This window comes from Argopecten irradians, chromosome 12 (assembly GCF_041381155.1).
Source record: "Argopecten irradians isolate NY chromosome 12, Ai_NY, whole genome shotgun sequence".
Taxonomy (NCBI): Eukaryota; Metazoa; Mollusca; class Bivalvia; order Pectinida; family Pectinidae; genus Argopecten; species Argopecten irradians.
The window spans coordinates 1,973,329-1,993,018 of NC_091145.1; the positions used below are offsets into that span (position 1 = coordinate 1,973,329).

Consider the following 19,690-nt stretch of genomic DNA (forward strand, 5'->3'; position numbering starts at 1 on the left):
TGAAATTCTCAATCTGGCTTCATTTTGCAAATTAAATTGTGTAACTTTATGTGAAATTCTCATAATTCATTTCTTTTCAATGGAAAAAAAAATCTCTGTGATAAATCATGTAGTGTTGATAGTAAATCCTATGGTGAAGTGGCTATCACACTTGTCACTGTGTGGCAGGAGACCCGGGTTCGATTCCCGGTGGGAATTTCAGCACAATTGGTTTGTTACAGCTTTTCGGTCAGATTTTCGTTTCTTAGAATCTCCGAAACAACACTGACACTTTTTTACTCTTTACATACTGAATTATTAAGAATTACGCTCTGGATCTAGCTTGTTTTTTTCCATTAACTGAATTTATTATTTTTTTTAGTGTAAAAATCGCTCAAAAATAAAAATTCCAGCATCAAATGTTTGTAAAACATAGTTAATCCTAGTAGTGCTGAACGGGTATATATCTAATCCATCAGTCGGGTGCTGAGTATTGCCGAGAGTTCTACACCGATTACAATGATGTTTACACAACAATGACTTATAATTAGACAAACAGAAGAAATAAATAGCAGGAGAGAAAATGGGTTTTATGCCATTCAGGCTCTATAGCAGATGAAACTCATTTCCTTAAAAATGTGTGACACTATGTGCTAAAGGTTCGGAGTTCGAATCCTCACTAGCTCGCTAATTATATGTCATATCAAATAAATATAACCAAAGGAAAGTGTAAGGTAAAAAAAAATAACCGCATTCAAATCTCCTTATAATAAACGATAAAATGTAAATTGTAGACAATGTGTCACGTTAACCTTGGTAGGGAAAGAATCCGTATGGATTAGTGATTCATATAAATGTACTTTAATTCCACACCGAAATAGATATCTAATTGATTTAATGTTGAATACTGCTGAATTTGCCGTTTATTATGCGAGCAATACAATAAGTCATAGCAATCTATTTTGGATATAGGATATTCAAAATACTTCATGTGACATTTTACCTCTAGTGTATTTTTTTAGCTCGAGCAACAGTTGTACGCGGCCTAGGCCATGCCAAGCTGAAAGTGAAAAGTTGTGTTGTTTTTCTCTAGTGTATTTTTTTAGCTCGAGCAACAATTGTACGCGGCTAAGGCCGTGGCAGGCGGAAAGTGAACAGTTGTGTTGTTTTATAATACACAATTTTATCAATTTCACCATTCTTGAGGAACGGATCAGTAAAGTGGAAAACGAGAGAGATATGGCGCGAGCAGAGTGTGAATATCAAAGAGAGAAAATAATAGAACTGCAAAATAGATCTATGAAGGACAATTTGTTGTTCAGTGGCATCCCCCGAGACTGGTCAAAGTGAAGATTCAGAGGCAGTTCTTCAGGCTTTCCTCAAGTCAGAGTTAGGTATTGAGAACGATATCCAATTCCAAGTTGTCCATCGGCTTAGAAAACGGTCTGATGGTAAGCCACGATGGTGGCGAAATTTACGAGCAGGAAGGAACGTGATATTGTCCTCAATGCTGCACCCGAGAAATTAGCCGGTAAACCACAATTTTCAATAAATGAGCAGTATCCTCCTGAGGTGAATGAACGGCGACGACTCTTATACCCTGTGTTTAAGGAGGCTCGTAGACGCGGTCAGACCGCTAGAATGAAAGCTGATAAGCTCTATATCGATGGAGTTCTGTACGATCCTCCTCCTCCTCATCATCCTTCGGGTACGAATGGTTCAGGGAGCTCCCGCTTCGGATCACAGGACCGAAGATGGTCCAATCAGCCTCCTGGGCGACGGATCGATGATGGAGCTCACCAGGGCCATACTCAGTCAGCGACATCTGGCGGATGGGATTCGCGCCCTCGTCACAGCAACCGACCGTAGGAAAACGCTACGAGAGGTCGAAACCGAGACCGAGACTTTAATACAACGAACAACTTAAACTTTACGTTATTAAATATATGTGGTATAAAATCGAAGATCAATTTACCAGAATTTTCTGACTACTTAAGATCACATGATATTCTTGTATTTGTTGAAAGTAAAACAGATGACTTGGATGTATTACAGATACCATCTGAGTATGAGTATGTTGCTAAGAATCGCTCAAAAGCGAAAAAAAAAGTCTGGCGGTATAGTTGTTGTGTATAAAAAGGAATTGAAACCTTTTCTACATTTTTATAAAACTGATTCTGAGTATGTACAGTGGGTTAAACTGTCCAAAGATGTTCTTTGTGTTGAACATGATATTATAATAGGATGTACATATATCCCCCCCCCCCCCCCCGAAAACTCTAAATATTCGTCTATAAATGCATTCGACGAAATAGAGGATGAAATGAAAGAACTCCAAAAGTCGACATGTAAGGTAGCTTTACTTGGTGATTTTAATGCTAAAAGCAAAGTTCTACAAGATTCCATAGAACCAGACGATTCTCTAATGAATATGTTAGATATTGAAGAAAATGAAGATGTTCTTAGTTATATGTATGACTTCGAGAAACTTATCCAACAGGATGTACCCTTATTGAGATAAAGTCAATGCAAGTGTAATGTTAACAATTTTGGCTATAAGTTACTGCAATTGTGTAAACAAAATAATATGTACATTGCAAATGGAAGAGTCGGAAGGGATAAATCTGTTGGAAAAAACTACTTGTAATGACACAAGTGTAGTAGACTATTTAGTAGTATCATCTAATTTCTTTGAATTAATCACTGATTTTGATGTAATGGATTTTGACCCTTTATTCTCTGATGTACATAGTAGAATTGTATTTCGTTTAAGTAGTAAAAATAATACTGAAACTTCGCCAAGAGATGATGATCTAAACTTATCTAAAGATAATGCTTACATTAAATGGAGAGCTGATAAACAACAGTCCTTTTATAATTATGTACAAGAAGACTGCTGTGAACAATTAAATATTATAAAATGAACAGTTAGAATCCTCAACTGAGAAGGAGAATAACAATATCACATCTAAGGATATCGATAATGTTGTAAATAATATCAGTGATCTTTTAAAGACATCTGCTAAAAAGGTATTTGGTACAAAAAATAGTGCAAAGTATATTAGCCAAACCAATGATAAACCTTGGTTTGGGAATGATTGTCATAAAAGGAGGAAAGAATTTCATGCAGCTAAAAATAAATATAAAACATTGTAATAATTCAGACAATAAATCAACGTTAAAACATGCGAGCAAAATGTATAGACAAACATAAAATAAACATTTTATGATGCATAAAGAGAAGAAACAGAATGAAATAAGACATACTGCGAAATCTTACCCCAAAGCATTTTGGAGGTTTTTAAATGATATTGTAGGTAATTCAAACGAACAAAACGTTGATATTAAAATTGAGGAACTATATGATTATTTTAAAAATCTTAACAAGGGAGATAATACAGACGAACATTTTGACTTCGATGATGTAAATAATGGTTTGTTTGATGATATATTGAATGATGTAATTACTGTGGATGAAATAAAGCATGCAGTTAAAAATCTTAGTAATAATAAGGCAGGTGGTATAGACTGTATTATAAATGAATACATAAAAACACATTGGACCTATTTTTAAATGTCTATCATAAATTGTTCAATATTGTTTTAAATACGGCATGTATCCCAGAATCGTGGAAAATAGGTGTAATAAAACCTTTGTATAAAAACAAAGGAGATCCGAAAAACTTAGATAATTAAAGAGCGATTAGCCTGGTATCTTGTCTAGGAAAAGTGTTCACATCTATTTTGAATACCAGACTTAATAAGTTATCTGATGAACTTCATATCATTAGTGGTGCTCAAGCTGGCTTTAGAAAGCAACATTCTACTGTTGATAATATTTTTGTTTTACATACCCTTATATCTATATATATATCACTCAAGAAAAAATTATACTGCTTTTTCGTAGATTTCAAAAAAAGCTTTCGACTCTGTTTGAAGAATAGGATTATGGAAAAATGTTAAAAAAAAGTAACATAACCGGGAAAATTTTAAAAGTCATAATCAACTTATATACCAACACGAAAGCGTGTGTCAAGAAAGGGAATGAACTGTCAGGATTATTTGATTGTAATATTGGTCTAAAACAAGGGGAAAATTTGTCACCTTTTTTATTTGCAATTTATCTAACTGATTTAGAAGACTTTTTTGATGAAAATGACGTCAGTTGCCTCCAAACTATGAAAAGCTTGAGTGATGATGTTGGATTGTTTATTAAGATGTTTCTTATCCTTTATGCTGATGACACTGTTATTATTTCCGAATCAGCAGAAGGACTACAGAATTTATTGAATGTGTTGGAAATATACTGTAATGAGTGGAGACTTACAGTTAATATGCAAAAAAACTAAAGTTGTTATATTCTCAAAACGGAAGTGTCAAACACGTTTGCGTTTTTTATTTTGCAACGAAGAATTAGAAATATTGGAATCTTTTACATACTGACTTTTGACACTCTGGTACAACCTATCCTTTTATATTCTGTTGAAGTATGGGGTTTTGAGAATATTACTATTATTGAAAAAAATCACTTGCAATTCTGTAAACGTATCTTAGGTTTGAGACGTAGTACACCCAACTTTATGGGCTATGGTGAATTGGGTAGATATCCGTTGAGTATTGAAGTGAAATGTAGAATGGCCATGTTTTGGTATAATTTAATTTCCACTGATAAATAGTCAAGCAAAATATATAAACTAATGTACCAATTGCATGTACATGGAAACATAAGTTTTAAATGGATCGATTTTGTGCGAAATATTTTTTATGAGACAGGCTTAAATTTTGTATGGAATATACAGGAATCTTGTACATTGAACAAAATATATTTAGAATTTACCATTAAACAAATACTTAAGGATCAATTTATTCAAAGGTGGTTTAATGATATGAATTTGTCATCAAAAGGTAAAATGTATACAGTTTTTAAAAACGATATTCAAAAGGAGAATTATCTATTGAAACTGAATGAAAAAGATAGAAAAAATATTGTTAAATTTCGTACTTCTAATTTACATTTGCCCATAGAAACGGGACGATGGGCTAATATACCACGCAATGAAAGAATTTGTCCCCTTTGTTCCAACGGTATTGGTGACGAATTTCATTACTTATTTAATTGTACTCACCTATCAGTTCATCAAATTAGGCAAATACATATACCAAAATATTATTTTACGAACCCTAATCTAACAAAAATGAAAGGTCTAATCTCACTGTGTAACTACGTATTCTTTCGCAACTTAGCAGGTTTATTGAGAAATTAGAGAAATTAATTTATAATGATTAGATCAATTAAGTCCATTATATTCTGTATTATACTTATGTTGTGTTGATTGTATTATACTAATGCTATGTTGACTGTGTTCCGTCATGTCAAAATGTAATATACTGATTTGACCTCTTTGTTACACACGTAAGTGTGTCAGAGAGTAATAAAGAAATCTGAATCTGAATCACTAGAATTACAACCTGATAATGCATTTTGTATATTTTTGTAAAGAGAAATTCAAATATACTTACTCAACATAAATGTGCCTTGGAATCCTTGGTGCAGTTACAGTATAATTCAGCTGTCAATGTAAGTTCATAACAACTGTTATGTAGGCTTGTATCATCAATAACGTCGATATCCCTTCAAAGTTTGTTTGTTGAATATCCTAATCAGAAGGTTGGTCATGTTGTTTTGGTAACGATTTAGGTAAAATGTCCACATACATTTGCACATGGCCCGTGTTGTAAATCGAAAGTGGCTGTCCTGGTCAGGAAATACCCTACTACTATAAATAGATATCGCTGTCGTCAGCATCATATAATTCTTGTTCTTCGTCAAACAATGTTTTAAAATTCATTATTCTAATGATAAATTTAATATATTTCTTGTGTAAATTTTATCTTATATTTATATCGTTTGAAAAAATCAACTCAGAATCGATGCCCATCTTCCTCGCACAGGTGCTTGTTTTGTACCGATGACGTCAACATATTAGAAATTGTACCGGACCGCGATTTTCGTCGAAACTACTAGCAGCAGATTTGTAGAGGCAATAGAAAACTTATTTCGGCATGTAATGAATTACAAATTTGTGTATTTTGACCAGTGGTTTCTCGGCTTTCTTGGTATGTATGGTAAATAGACATTTTGCTTATTTTGTATTAGGATTTCGTCGAAGTTTACTGTGTAGTACACATGGTACTTATTACATGTACTAATGCTACGAGAAAAAATAATGTTAGAACGAATTTCTTTCAATATAATTAGTCACACATAAAATTGACATTATCAACTACAAAATCCGTGAAATACAAGTATTATTTCTTGCTACTTGTTGCATAATTCGAGATACAATGTCGAATCTTCGCTCCGGCGATTACGCCGTCTGACACACGACGTCAACAATTTAAAAATGCTCGGAATTAAGTTGGCATGAATTTTTAACTCATTGAAAGAGAAAAAAGACGATGCCATATGATTTTTTTCTCAGAACAAAAGTTGTCGGCTATTTTCTGTAGTTTTACAGGATGTAAACAGTATCCCGATAGCTCAACAAATAAGGGAGATATTGCGATTTTTCTAACACCGACACGAAAATGCGTAGAAATGCGTAGTTGGGAGTTAAGGGGTTAAACAGTAATTTACCACTGGCGGTACTGTAACAGTGTGTAATGTCCATAAAAAACGGTATCATATGTGTTTAATCACAGGAGTTTGACCTTCTGTCAATAAGATATAGTATCATATATATAAAATACTCCAGTATACTTAGTGTTCTTAATATAGTTTAAGGGTATTTATTTTTATAGATACATATATATATACTATATATCAATGAAAGAACGTCAAACTGCTGTTGGTTTAATTACACCTAACGTTTACTGTTTTTGTACATGAAACTGGTTATTATCAAGTGGACTGATTAATGACAGCTATATTTATAAACGTACCTGTGACTTCCTCATGCACCCTTTACATCATGCTGTTGTTAGGCACTAGGTCTGAATGTGGAACCATATCCAATGTAAACAATCCGATACCGGATGTACACATCATGATCAGTCAAAGAGCGATAACTCTAATCAGATTACAGTTTAATACGTATATATATATATATGTCAAATGTGTCTTGGAATAATATGTTTTTTTTTCAAGGAAGGAATTAAACTCACTACATTTAACATGCAGCCTCAAAACAGGTAGCTGAGACACTGGTGACTTTGATGGTTTTAAAATAACCTTTCCGTTTATATTGTATGAGAATGAGTTTTAATTTAGGCCTTATGTCTTGGTACATGTATGTTACAGTTCTTATAATAACATAAGCTTCTGATTTATTACAACTCATCGCAAAGATAAAATGAATCGGATAATAAACATTTCTTTAAAGAAGATGCACGAGTTACACTCACGTCTTCCTTTATTATGTATACTCTCAGTTATGCCACACCCATCCTATATCGTGAAGTTGGAACTATTTGCCACCCAGTGATCATGTAAAGAATGAAAAACTCGATTTTATCAGAAACATTCATATTAGAGAGATTGACAAAACCGCCATTTTTACGATCGGGGATTTTAGATAAAGGTCTACTTTTAAATAGTTTTAAAATACAGGAAAATAACTCTGATGTGTTACAAAAGTTCAGTAATTTCAGATGGTTTGAGTACGTTTTTTCGAAAGAAAAATCATATTATTTTCAACTTATATACTAATAAAAAACAAAATGTACTTCTGGTTTTGATTGTCATTTTCATGCTTTCAAAAACCATCAATCATTCCGTTCAATAACCATGATATAATGTTTTAAACTTTGTATGGAAGATGCATATAATATCGTGTTTAAATAGTTAACCAAGCCATTGAAGGGAAAATGTGTTTATGTATGCCTATTGTATGTATATGTCGCGGTGTTTGAATTCACTGTGTACATAAAATCTATTATATTAGGTCTTAAAACTACATGCGTTGTGTATTGTCTGAATTTACATGTCCCTGTGTCATGTAATGTCCTGTACATGTAAAATCTGTGTGTATGTAAGTTGTTATGATGACGTGTGAGAGGTGAGTGAATGGATTGGTTGAGTGTGTCACATTGACCCTGCATGACCCTGTCCTTGCATGTGCACGCCCACTCTGGTGGAAGCGTGTCCACACAGTACACGGAAAATAGGCACCGGACATGTAACAATACGCATGCGTGAGTGTGCGGGTGTCGTTCAAATTTAGCTCCGTAAAAATTGTTGTTATTTGTGTTTCAAAAAAAACTTTCTACTTGGAATTTTAAGTAGTGTTTTGTCAAAACGTATTCCGTCATCTTATCTCCTGGATACTGGTAAGACCGAAGTTTGGGAACTTCCAATTTTCCAAATCAAGGCCTGAAGACTGAGACGGTGGAGTTGGTGAGCAGTCCTCACCGGTCATAGCAAAACATACTTCGTGAGATCTGAACTGAAATGTCTCAGGTGGTGGAATCCGATCCAATGAGTCGAGAGGGAGCTTCAGACTTCGTTAAAAATGTAATGTCAGAAAATTGTATCACAACAGTCGTTGATATACATGGATCAAAAGACAATCGTATCAAGGACTGCTCAGCTCCCCGTGCACACCGTCAAGGTGACGAACGCAATTCTGGTCCACGCAAACGTCAGTTATCGGAGATAGAGTGTCTGGAGGAGACGCAAGTTAAAAAGGCTAAAGGCCCACATCTCAACATATCGTCCGATTCTCCGTCACGTAACATGTCCATGGAGGAAATGTTTCACAAACTCTCAATACAAATTCAAACTATGTCAACGTCGTTGAACAATCGACTCGACAACATTGAAGCTGACATTATAGACAAGGTCGTATCACGGGTTGTTGAGGTTTTAGAAGAAAACATCGACATTAGAATAGATGAGAGACTTAAAGTTGTTAAATCTGATGTAGATGTCCAAATTGATTCAATGAATACGAGATTGAACAACATACAGTCGTACGCAGAAGCCGTTAAATCACAGCAACACGCCAAGGATAGGTCACGCAACGTCATTTTCCGGAACCTAGCGGGTGAGAACAATACGCGGAAGTCCGACGAAAACGCCGTTTTGGCAATTGTACGTGACATTCTGAAACTAAAGGATGTAAAAATTGAGGAAATCGATAGAAAGCAAAGTTTTAACGGTAAACCTGGAGTCATTCTGGTGACATTTCAAACACAAGAACAAAAAGACAAAGTTCTCGCCAATAAAAAAGCCTTAAGGTCTACCGACCTATACAAGCATGTATATATTGAACAGGACACGGACAATGAATACAGAAAACAGCAGTCAAATCTGAGAGTCATTGCTAGCCATCTCGGTAGCGCCTACAAAGTTGTCAATGGAAGGATTGTGAAGGATCGTGAACACCGCTCACATGCCCAGAACGGAAACCACACCAAGAGTTCACGTACGTCGACGCCGTATCATAGCCATGGAAGTTACACAAGTGATTACTCTTCACAACGGGGTCGAGACCTTACCTGGACAACGGTCAAGTCACGTGATCGCCGAAGGACATTCTCTGGAGAAAGAACGCGCACGTCAGGCAATCGCTGGAACGACTCCTCTAGGAGAGAACAACGTGAGCGTTTTAACGGTACCAGCGAACATGGTGGATCCGGAGTTCATGTCAATAACCGACATTTCGACAACAACCGTTCACACACATAGGATACAATCCGGCTTGGTATGTGGAATGTAGGAGGATGGTCGCGTTCAAATATAAGCTACAACCCAAATTCGATTTTCAGGGAAAGTGTTTTTAAGGCTTACAATTTCGATATATTCTGTTGTGTCGAAACTTTCTGGAAAGAGAACGACTATGCTACGATTAGCGGTTATACATGTATTCATCATAATCGTACCAATTTAGACACCAATGCCAGAAGAGGAAGCGGTGGCGTCTGTGTATTCATAAAAAACGAGCTGGCCCATTCGTATAAACATGAAATATTAGACAAATCCAGGGAGGGCATATTATGGATTAAATTTTATTCCTCTGACCAAGTATTTTTAATCTGTGTCTGTTATTTACCGCCAAAAGAATCGACGAGACCTGTGGATTCTTCGTTATTCTTTTCCAACATACTGGATCAGGTTTTTACCTACCAAACCATAGGGGATATTTATATAGCGGGCGATTTTAACGCACGATGCGGGAATTTATCCGATTTTGTGGAAGGTGTGGACAATATTATAGACAGAGAAGTTCTTGACACTGTAATAAACGACCATGGGTATCATTTCATTGATTTCCTGTCCGACTCCAATTTTGTGATGGTCAACGGAAGAAAGGGAAAACAGAATTTCACCTGTGTATCTTCAAGAGGGCGGTCTGTAGTCGATTATTTACTTGTTCCACAAGAAAATCTAAATCTGGTGACAGACTTCAATATTTTTACAATGTCGGAAATATGTAATTTATTTAACTTTGATGAGGAAAACACGTCTGATCATTCGTTGATATCGTTTTCTATCAAAACTAGCACTATTCGGCACCAGGTAGAGGCGGTGTCCGGAACCGGAACTGATACCACAAGCTACAAATACAACACCAGGAATATACCGGAAGACTTTATGTTAGATCACGAGGCTATGTTATCCATTTTATCGACTATAGACACTATTGAAGAAGCCATTGAACACAATAATGACATGAATACAGCATATAAAAGTTTTATAGACCTTATACATGGTGAAATGGAAAACAAACTTCCTAAAGTGCAATCAAATCGTCACAGGAAAGGCAACAACATGTTAACCAAAAGAAAACCATATTGGAACAGTGATTTAAAGAGACTATGGCAGATAAGGTGTGATAGTGAACGCGAATGGCTCAACAATAAAACGTGTTCAAATCGTCTAAGAAAACAACTTCGCGCAACATATAAAAACGACATGGTAAAACATTTGACCGGCTCTACGGCGCGAAAAACGTCGCTTTCAGTTTGTTTAAGCAACATGGAACTACAGATATCTAAGCAAAAGATTCGCCCAAAGATTGTTGCTGGAAAAAATATCGTCAACTGAGAGAATCTCCCTGATTAGATCGTCAAAAATCTTTCCCCACAAAAGATATTTAGTCGGTCCGACGGAGAGAGAGATTTAGCATGCACTGAGACGATGAAACAGATGTCTTAAGAAAGGGCAGCCGAGTAGTAAAAGATTCTTTACAATGTAGTCGGTCAGACTCGCACGTAACATATTCTGTTGGATTTATGCTTCGTCAGTCGCATGGGCCCAGGTGTTCTGGATACAGACACTTCAGCTTTCTAAAAGCAACCCTATTATTTTTAAGGAAGTTTGAGGACTCTGTATACGAGACTAAACTCAACAAGGCGTGTCAGGTCATGGAACGTTATTCAAAGCTCTTGGATCTACTAAGAAAATCCAGCCTGTATATGAACATACTTTTTTACAAGGAATAATCGATTGTATTGCTTTCCGGTTAGGTTTCAGATTCCGGACCTACACATATGGTGATGAGAAGGAGTATTGATAATTCCTAGTAGTGATAAAGCCGGGGAGGAAAGGATCCAATGGGGACCACTTCAGTTACAGAGGGAACTTTTCCCGTTCCTATCCGCACGCGCCCAAGTCTCCCCCCCCCGCCTAAGATATACGCGGAATATAGCTTGAAGCAGCAGTTTATATGATGTGTGTTCTTGGGGCTAGGATAGTGTACAATTATTCTTTGACTGACGAGCAATACAAACAACGGGTTGATTAGGGAAACATCGCAGGCATGTCGTGATCACCAATATTGACCTTATGAAAATAGTACTAAACAATCGGCTTATAATTAGGTTACAAATCATCACTCTCACACTGTGTTCGGGGATATGAAAAAGGCTTTCGATTGTCAATTGATAAGGGGAGAAGTCATGGGTATTATATGGATGAAAACCTAATAAAGTCTTACGGAATAGACGGAGAACAAATTTCCAAACGAGCAATCCAATCCCTTGATGGTAAATAATGTTAGCAGGGTGAAGTTAACAGGAAGTTTACATAACCATCGAGGTCTTTAAAAAGGACTTTAAACAAGGCTGTAAAGCTGTCTCCGACACTTTTCTCTATCTTCATCAATGACTTGGCAAAGGACATAAATTCGCTTAGTTGTGGTGTTCATATAGACGACACGATAGTTTCAATATTTCTGTATGCAGACGACATAGCCATTATAGCTCCGAATGAAACTTTAATGCAAAAGATGCTCGACAAACTGTCGGAATGGTGTAGTAAATGGAAATTATATATCAACAAAGACAAAACCAACGTAGTTCATTTTCGTAACCCCGCTTCGCCACTAACACAATTCAAATTCAGATGTGGTGATGCCAACATTGACATTTGTTCTAAATACAAATATTTAGGTTTATGGTTCCAGGAACATCTAGATCTACATCACGCGGTACGCGAACTGTGTAAGTCAGCGAGTAGGGCCCTTTATGCCCTTTACGCAAAGTTTAGTCAAACTGAAGGCAGTTTAGGAGAAAAAGACTGACCATCACAGGCCAGACTTCCTTCAGAGTTTCACAGAGAGTGACGCCCAACTTTAGAGTTTCACAGAGAGCGACGCTCAACTTTAGAGTTTCACAGTGAGTGACGCTCAATTTCAGAGTTTCATAAGAGCGACGCCCAACTTTAGAGTTTCACAGAGAGTGACGCTCAACTTGAGTTTCACAGAGAGTGACGCTCAACTTCGCGAGTTTCACAGTGAGTGACGCTCAACTTGAGTTTCACATAGAGTGACGCCTAACTTTAGAGTTTCACAGAGAGTGACGCTCAACTTTAGAACGCCCAACTTTAGAGTTTCACAGACAGTGACGCTCAACTTTAGAGTCTCAGAGAGTGACGCTCAACTTCAAAGCCACACATGTTATCGTTATTCAATTCCTTTGATGTACATCAACTGACCAAACTACCTGCTCATCCGTTGTCGCACATAGTCTTCAGCTTTGCTACCGCATATCCCATGGGTTGATACGACAGTGATAGTAACCCCTGGTGTACCGAGGATGCATGGACTGCGTTTCCGGCTATATTCCCAAGGAATACCAGGTAGCCCTCTCATGATTGCAATGCTATTTAAATCCTACATATCTATATATATACAATCTGTCGGGAATGTAACGAATCAATTCATGTACATGTATACACACGGTGCAGTATACAACCTGTCGTCTAAGCGTCTACACTTGTACTGCTAATGGTAAAACTACACATCAGTCATACATATGTGTTTGGTATAAGTTTTCTTTGCGTAACGTTGTGATCTTTGCCATTATACAAGAAGACACAACATGGAAATACCCAGTCTCCCAAGACACCCACCACGCAATTCATACAAACTAAACACCCATGTACATGGGAGGCCGTCCTTACATGACTCTGGCTGTTAATGGGACATTTTCAAATTAAATTAAATTAATCAAACAAACAAATCATTGTCATTGTTAGGGACCAACATAGATGTGTTAGAGCCATGACTACTGTAAATATTATCAACCATGAGAAACTCGTGTATGATGCTCTGTAAGCAACAGGAGGGGTCCTATATACTGCAGGAAACTTCGACGACAAGACATGTGCACCGGACATATGGGGTACAAATCTAATCTGTAGACCCCCGTGTATTCAACTCTGTTGGTTACACTTTCCCTATAGATATTATTACAGTTACCGACATTCGAATCAAATCGATTCAGGTAAAACCCGCCTTCCGTCAGCATTTCTTTTAAGTTGTTACAAGACATAGATTTCTTCCAAATTTGGCAAAAAACATCCTTTGGGAAGTTTGTACAAATCTCGGCTCTGACCTCCGTGGAGCAATCCAGAGTGACGTGGCCCAATTTGGGTAAACAGTGGTAAATACTTTAAATCGCTACTAGTAATAGTGTTATACAAGGATTGTAACCTAATTTGTCCAAAAGTATCCTTGGAGGATGAGGAACAATTGGGAAAACAGTAATAAATTTAATTCGTTGTTAGTCAAGTAACTAAATTTCCTAGTAAACTAAAATAACTAAAACTAAAAATGGGGATAGAGTTTGCAAAAATCGTAGTTATGAACCCTATGGGACAGGAGAACACTGAACCTGGATTCCGAACATTTCCGTACATAATACACCAGGTGAACGATACGTGCCCTCTGGACCTCTTGTTTCCACTTCAGTCACAGTTACCGAGACAGTATTTGAAGTCGTATTTGAATTGCTTAACACTAAGAATCATTCTCTACATCGCATTAATTCAACCGAGTTGCCGTAGCAACTGTGTCATATTTCAGCCGTACACAATTCACGACCGTGTGGAAAACGTTACTCAGATTCCCGGATGTTTTGAGAATAAGCCCCAACTGAAGGCTAATGCAATGTCAGCTATTGGGTAGTAACTAGATTTTATGAAAATATAGAGCTCACAAATAGAATGTATAGATACGGTTATTAAATATGTCTCCACACGATCAATGATGCATTTTTTCTCTACAAGCACATTGTTTTCCTTTGTAGCAGCATTAGGACTACTGTTAGGCGGGCGTGATAACAAACCTGGACTAGCAGCAGGTGCGTGTATATCGTATTTTCATCGCATTTCGCTCAAATCTAACAGTTGTTGATAAGCCATATTTTCTCCTGTTTGTTCTTAAGTTGTTAAAATTTACCTACCCTCAATAACCTCCAGGACCTACGTATCCATGAAGCACTGGGTAGCATCCCAAACATCATCATTCGCCATCATGGTTTTGCCATTAGGAGCACGCGCTGTAAACGGATGCACTTGGATTACGCTGTACAGTAGAGTCAAAATGCAGCAACTTGTGTTGTGCCTTACTCTGTGTATATTTATAACACTATAAGAAGATTACAATTATATTCGATACATGCCTCCATATTCTGTATACCGTTGTATGAAAACAATAGTACTGAAGATTGAGTTACCGGAAAGAGAGTGTGCAGTCGGAATACTATATTTCCAATAATATAAAGTAGTGACAACGAATTATAGCAGTGCCACTAGTGGCGATTTTAATGTCTGAAAGCTATGTACATAAAGTGAGACCATTTTTACTAAGCTATTATAAAGGACGAGTATCACTTTGGGCCGTTTTACGACTATTTAGGCCTAATGACAAGTAAAATAGTTTACATGAAAATACTTTTTTTGAAAACAACGTCGATACATATTGTATATGCTATTCTGGGTTCATGGTAATTCCAGGGGTCAAAAGTTACAGCGTGACAATTGATATTTAATTAATAAAATGTTACAGTAGAATTGATATTTTTGCAGTCATTGCCTGCAAATTACGAGTTAATGAATTTCAGTTCAGAATTCAGATAAAAAATTTAAAGGCCCACTACCTTTCCGGAGCAAAATTTAAAGATTTCTTAAAAACATTAATAACAAAAGAAAATATATGATGAGATGAGGTTACAACACCAAACATATGCAAGATTCCCTGTCTAATGTACGATAACAGTGGAGATTCATTTCGCTGTTTTGCCGTTTGGCGCAGTGATAGTCAACTACCGCGCAGCATTTAGGACGACGGCGGGAAACATAAAACGACCCGCGTTATGAAAATTAACATTTTATTTATTCTAATTAAACAGTTCTGAAGGTGATGATAAGTGTGTTAGTAAACGTATAGTTAATAACTTCTGCGACGCTACAAAATTATTGATCTCGTTTTACATTCCTATTTTAAAAATTAAAAGCCGTTTCGGAAAGGTAGTGGCCCTTTAAAAGAAGTAGGTCATAGTGACCATGACTTAGTTAAGTTTTGTTCTATTTTGTCTTTAAAACCTTTAATATTTTCCCCGAAAACTTTCATTTTACAACGATTTGATAGATTGGGATTAATATTACCTTTCCCTACCTTGAAGGTACAATGTAGGACAGAGAAGTCTCTACCCGAGACGGATATTCGCGACTGTCTAACCAGAGGCTCAGTGGTAATGTACCACTTTAAAGGCACAGTACCTTGTCAAAGCAAAATTTAAAAGTTTCTAAAAAATATCGATGGCCTGAGATGAGGTTACACCACCAAACAAATGCAAGTTTTCCTGTGTAATATATTATAACAGTGGAGATTCATTTTGATGATTTGCCTACTGTCGCAGTGATAGTCAACTACGTTTACTGCGATGTATTTAGGACGACGGCGGGAAACAAAGACGACCCGCGTTATGAAAATTAACATTTTATTTAAGTTTGTATTTGAATTGAATTGCTCAGAAGGCGATGATAAGTGAAGCATTAACGGAAATTTTGCGATTCTATAAATTTGTCGATCTCGTTGTAACTTCCCATTCATAACAAGAGCTGTTGGAGAACAGCAAAGCTCGCCTATTCAGAAGAAGTTGATTTTCAATTATTTACTATTTAAAAATATCAATCAATGACAAAGTAACAGACTCAAAAAATCCCTTAAGGGCCCCAAATTGGTTGTATTATCACGTTCAGCATCCATACACATTAGAAAAATAAAATCACAAACATTCATGATGACTTAAGCTTAACCAATAGACAAAATAGAAACTTGCTCAAAAACTTTAACATGGAAATATGACAAATTAACAGACTAAAAAAAACCTAAAGGACCCCAAATTGGTTGTATTATCACGTTCAGCATCCATACACATTAGGAAAATAAAATCACAAACATTTATGATGACTTAAGCTTAACCAATAGACAAAATAGAAACTTGCTCAAAAACTTTAACATGGAAATATGACAAATTAACAGACTAAAAAAAAACCTAAAGGACCCCAAATTGGTTGTATTATCACGTTCAGCATCCATACACATTAGGAAAATAAAATCACAAACATTTATGATGACTTAAGCTTAACCAATAGACAAAATAGAAACTTGCTCAAAAACTTTAACATGGAAATATGACAAATTAACAGACTAATAAAAACCCTAAAGGACCCCAAATTGGTTGTATTATCACGTTCAGCATCCATACACATTAGGAAAATAAAACCACAAACATTTATGATGACTTAAGCTTAACCAATAGAAAAAATAGAAACTTGCTCAAAAACTTTAACATGGAAATATGACAAATTAACAGACTCAAAAACCCCCTAAAGGGCCCCAAATTGGTTGTATTATCACGTTCAGCATCCATACACATTAGGAAAATAAAATCACAAACATTTATGATGACTTAAGCTTAAACAATAGACAAAATAGAAACTTGCTCAAAAACTTTAACATGGAAATATGACAAATTAACAGACTCAAAAAAATACCTAAAGTGCCCCAAATTGGTTGTATTATCACGTTCAGCATCCATACACATTAGGAAAATAAAATCATAAACATTTATGATGACTTAAGCTTAAACAATTGACGAAACAGAAACTTGCTCAAAAACTTTAACGTGAAATGGGACGCCAACGCTGACGCCGACGCCGGGATGACAACATTAGCTCCCCCTATTCTTCGAATAGGCGAGCTAAAAATTAATTCCGTTTCGGAAAGGTAGTGGGCTTCTAACACTGCAACATATCTCTCAACCTGCTTAAACTCATCTTCACATGTCAAAGCAAGACAATCCATTACAGATCACAACGTATGTTGGTATCGCTTGGTAGGCGAAGGTGGCTTAAAATGATAATACACAGACATATCGAAAGGTTATTTGTAGGGTGTTAGCCAAGGGTATTAGGCCGATTCTGGCTAGCGAAGTTGTATACACAGGGATCTGAGAAATAGTTACAATTTATATAATTATGGACCAACCAGCGTGCCCTTGCACCCTTTTAATTATTTTCAACATATATTTTTTTTTCAATTTGATAATATATATTAATAATGTCCATTTCGAATAAAAATTGAGATAACCAAGGCGGAACGACTTCCGGTATGTATCGTTGTCAGGGTAGTGATGCGGTCCGAAATGAAGCGAGCCGCCATATTTGATTTTCAACCGAGGAAAGTGACTGTGATAAAGCCTATTGATGGTATGACCGTTGAGCTGCTGAATGTTTGTCATGTATGTATCGGTCTAAGAACGCGATATACACTAAATTCTTCGCAGTCATGACTTTTATTTTATTGTACGGAAGATAGACAAGTGTTTGCGTGTGTGTAGACCTATTTTGAATGCAAAGACGGGGCCATTTAAGCTGATGATACTGTTTCGGATAGGCTACCTGTAATTTTTTTTCTGGAAACCTGTATATGATCTGTTAACCTATTGTTCGCTTAGACGCTCCCAGAATTATTCACCGACAATCAGATGTTGTGTATATTTAGGTGAGATGAGTGACCGTACACACATGTACATCTGAAGTAACTATGGGATTCCCCGAACATTCCTGAGGAAAGCCCCCCCGGTTGTAGCCCCGACCAGCGATTCATTTTGTAGTTTATTACCGTTACACGTTCATTCTCCACTAAATGTACAAATTCCATTATCAAGTGTCCTCTATCAATATCGGGACTTAAAAACCATGTTTGTATATCATGTTTGTTTCAAACGTAAAATATATTGATTAATCTGACCAATTAAGATTTTTCTCCTCATCACATTAAATATGGCTCTCGTGACGAATTTCGACTGTCCTCTTAAGCTATAATGTATTTCATAAATCAACTGTGACTAAGGAAATGGGTAAATGTTACATTTTTTTTCTATAATATCATAGATATTAGCATACGCAATGAGAACTGAATAGACAAGTATTGGCACACAAAATGCTTAGATATTTTTTATATAAATCATTTTATCATTGTCACAAACTATGCTGGCAGATACGTTACAAACAAATAAAATCATGTACACAATTAATGTATTATCAAATGTCCACGTTTTCTCCGTGATAATGAACTTTAATATGTGTAACAGGAGAGGAGAAAATGTAGCGGCCAGACCGGGATTCGAACCCGGGACCCTCAGAATACTAGCCGAGTGCTCTACCGACTGAGCTACCTGGTCACCGATGATCGACCCAGTCCAATCCCGCTACACTCCTCCCTCCTTTCTCGAAGTCTTCGCCCCCGAAGACATACGAGACCCTTCCAAACACCACCACCGTGGGTTATTTAGTTGGGCGCCAATTCTGTAACAGGAGAGGAGAAAATGTAGCGGCCAGACCGGGATTCGAACCCGGGACCCTCAGAATACTAGCCGAGTGCTCTACCGACTGAGCTACCTGGTCACCGATGATCGACCCAGTCCAATCCCGCTACATATGTATACTAACTTTTACCTTTATGACAAGGACACATCCATTAACAATTAAATGGACAGGTGCGATCTAATCTTGAAAATATACATGTTACGCAACGACATCAACAGATACGTTACTACTATGTACTTGATTACCTAAGATGCCACTTTCCCACAGAGATAAATTCACATCACAGTTTGTAAAGTATATAATACTAAGTGTTACAATGTTTGTGGTTTGGTCGACAAGTCACACGGTGTCATTTAAATGATGGGAGGGGTTAGTGTCGGTCAGTACGTTACCGACAGATACGTTATGGAAAAATACCCATATCGACAGAAATTCTCACGCTTGTCATAAAACAATAAAATTAGGGCTGAAACGATTAGTAATTTTTGTATTCGATTATTCGGTCACATGTAATCGATTACTAATCGATTAATCGTTTGAATTGAAGGCAACTATATTGTTTCACTACTGACTACTGAAAACGTCCGC

General features: G+C 36.6%; 2 protein-coding genes across 2 annotated transcripts in view; one reads left to right on the forward strand and one right to left on the reverse strand.

The window, feature by feature from the left end:
• LOC138336073 (sterile alpha motif domain-containing protein 3-like) overlaps positions 1 to 14,790 on the reverse strand; it is a 49,200-nt gene extending 34,410 nt beyond the window's left edge. The window contains exon 1 of the mRNA XM_069285360.1: positions 14,668 to 14,790. The gene's annotated coding sequence lies outside the window, so the exon portion shown is untranslated. The remainder of the gene's footprint in view (positions 1 to 14,667) is intronic.
• Positions 1 to 19,690, forward strand: part of LOC138336071 (uncharacterized) — a 70,181-nt gene that overhangs the window by 26,181 nt on the left and 24,310 nt on the right. The window lies entirely within an intron of this gene.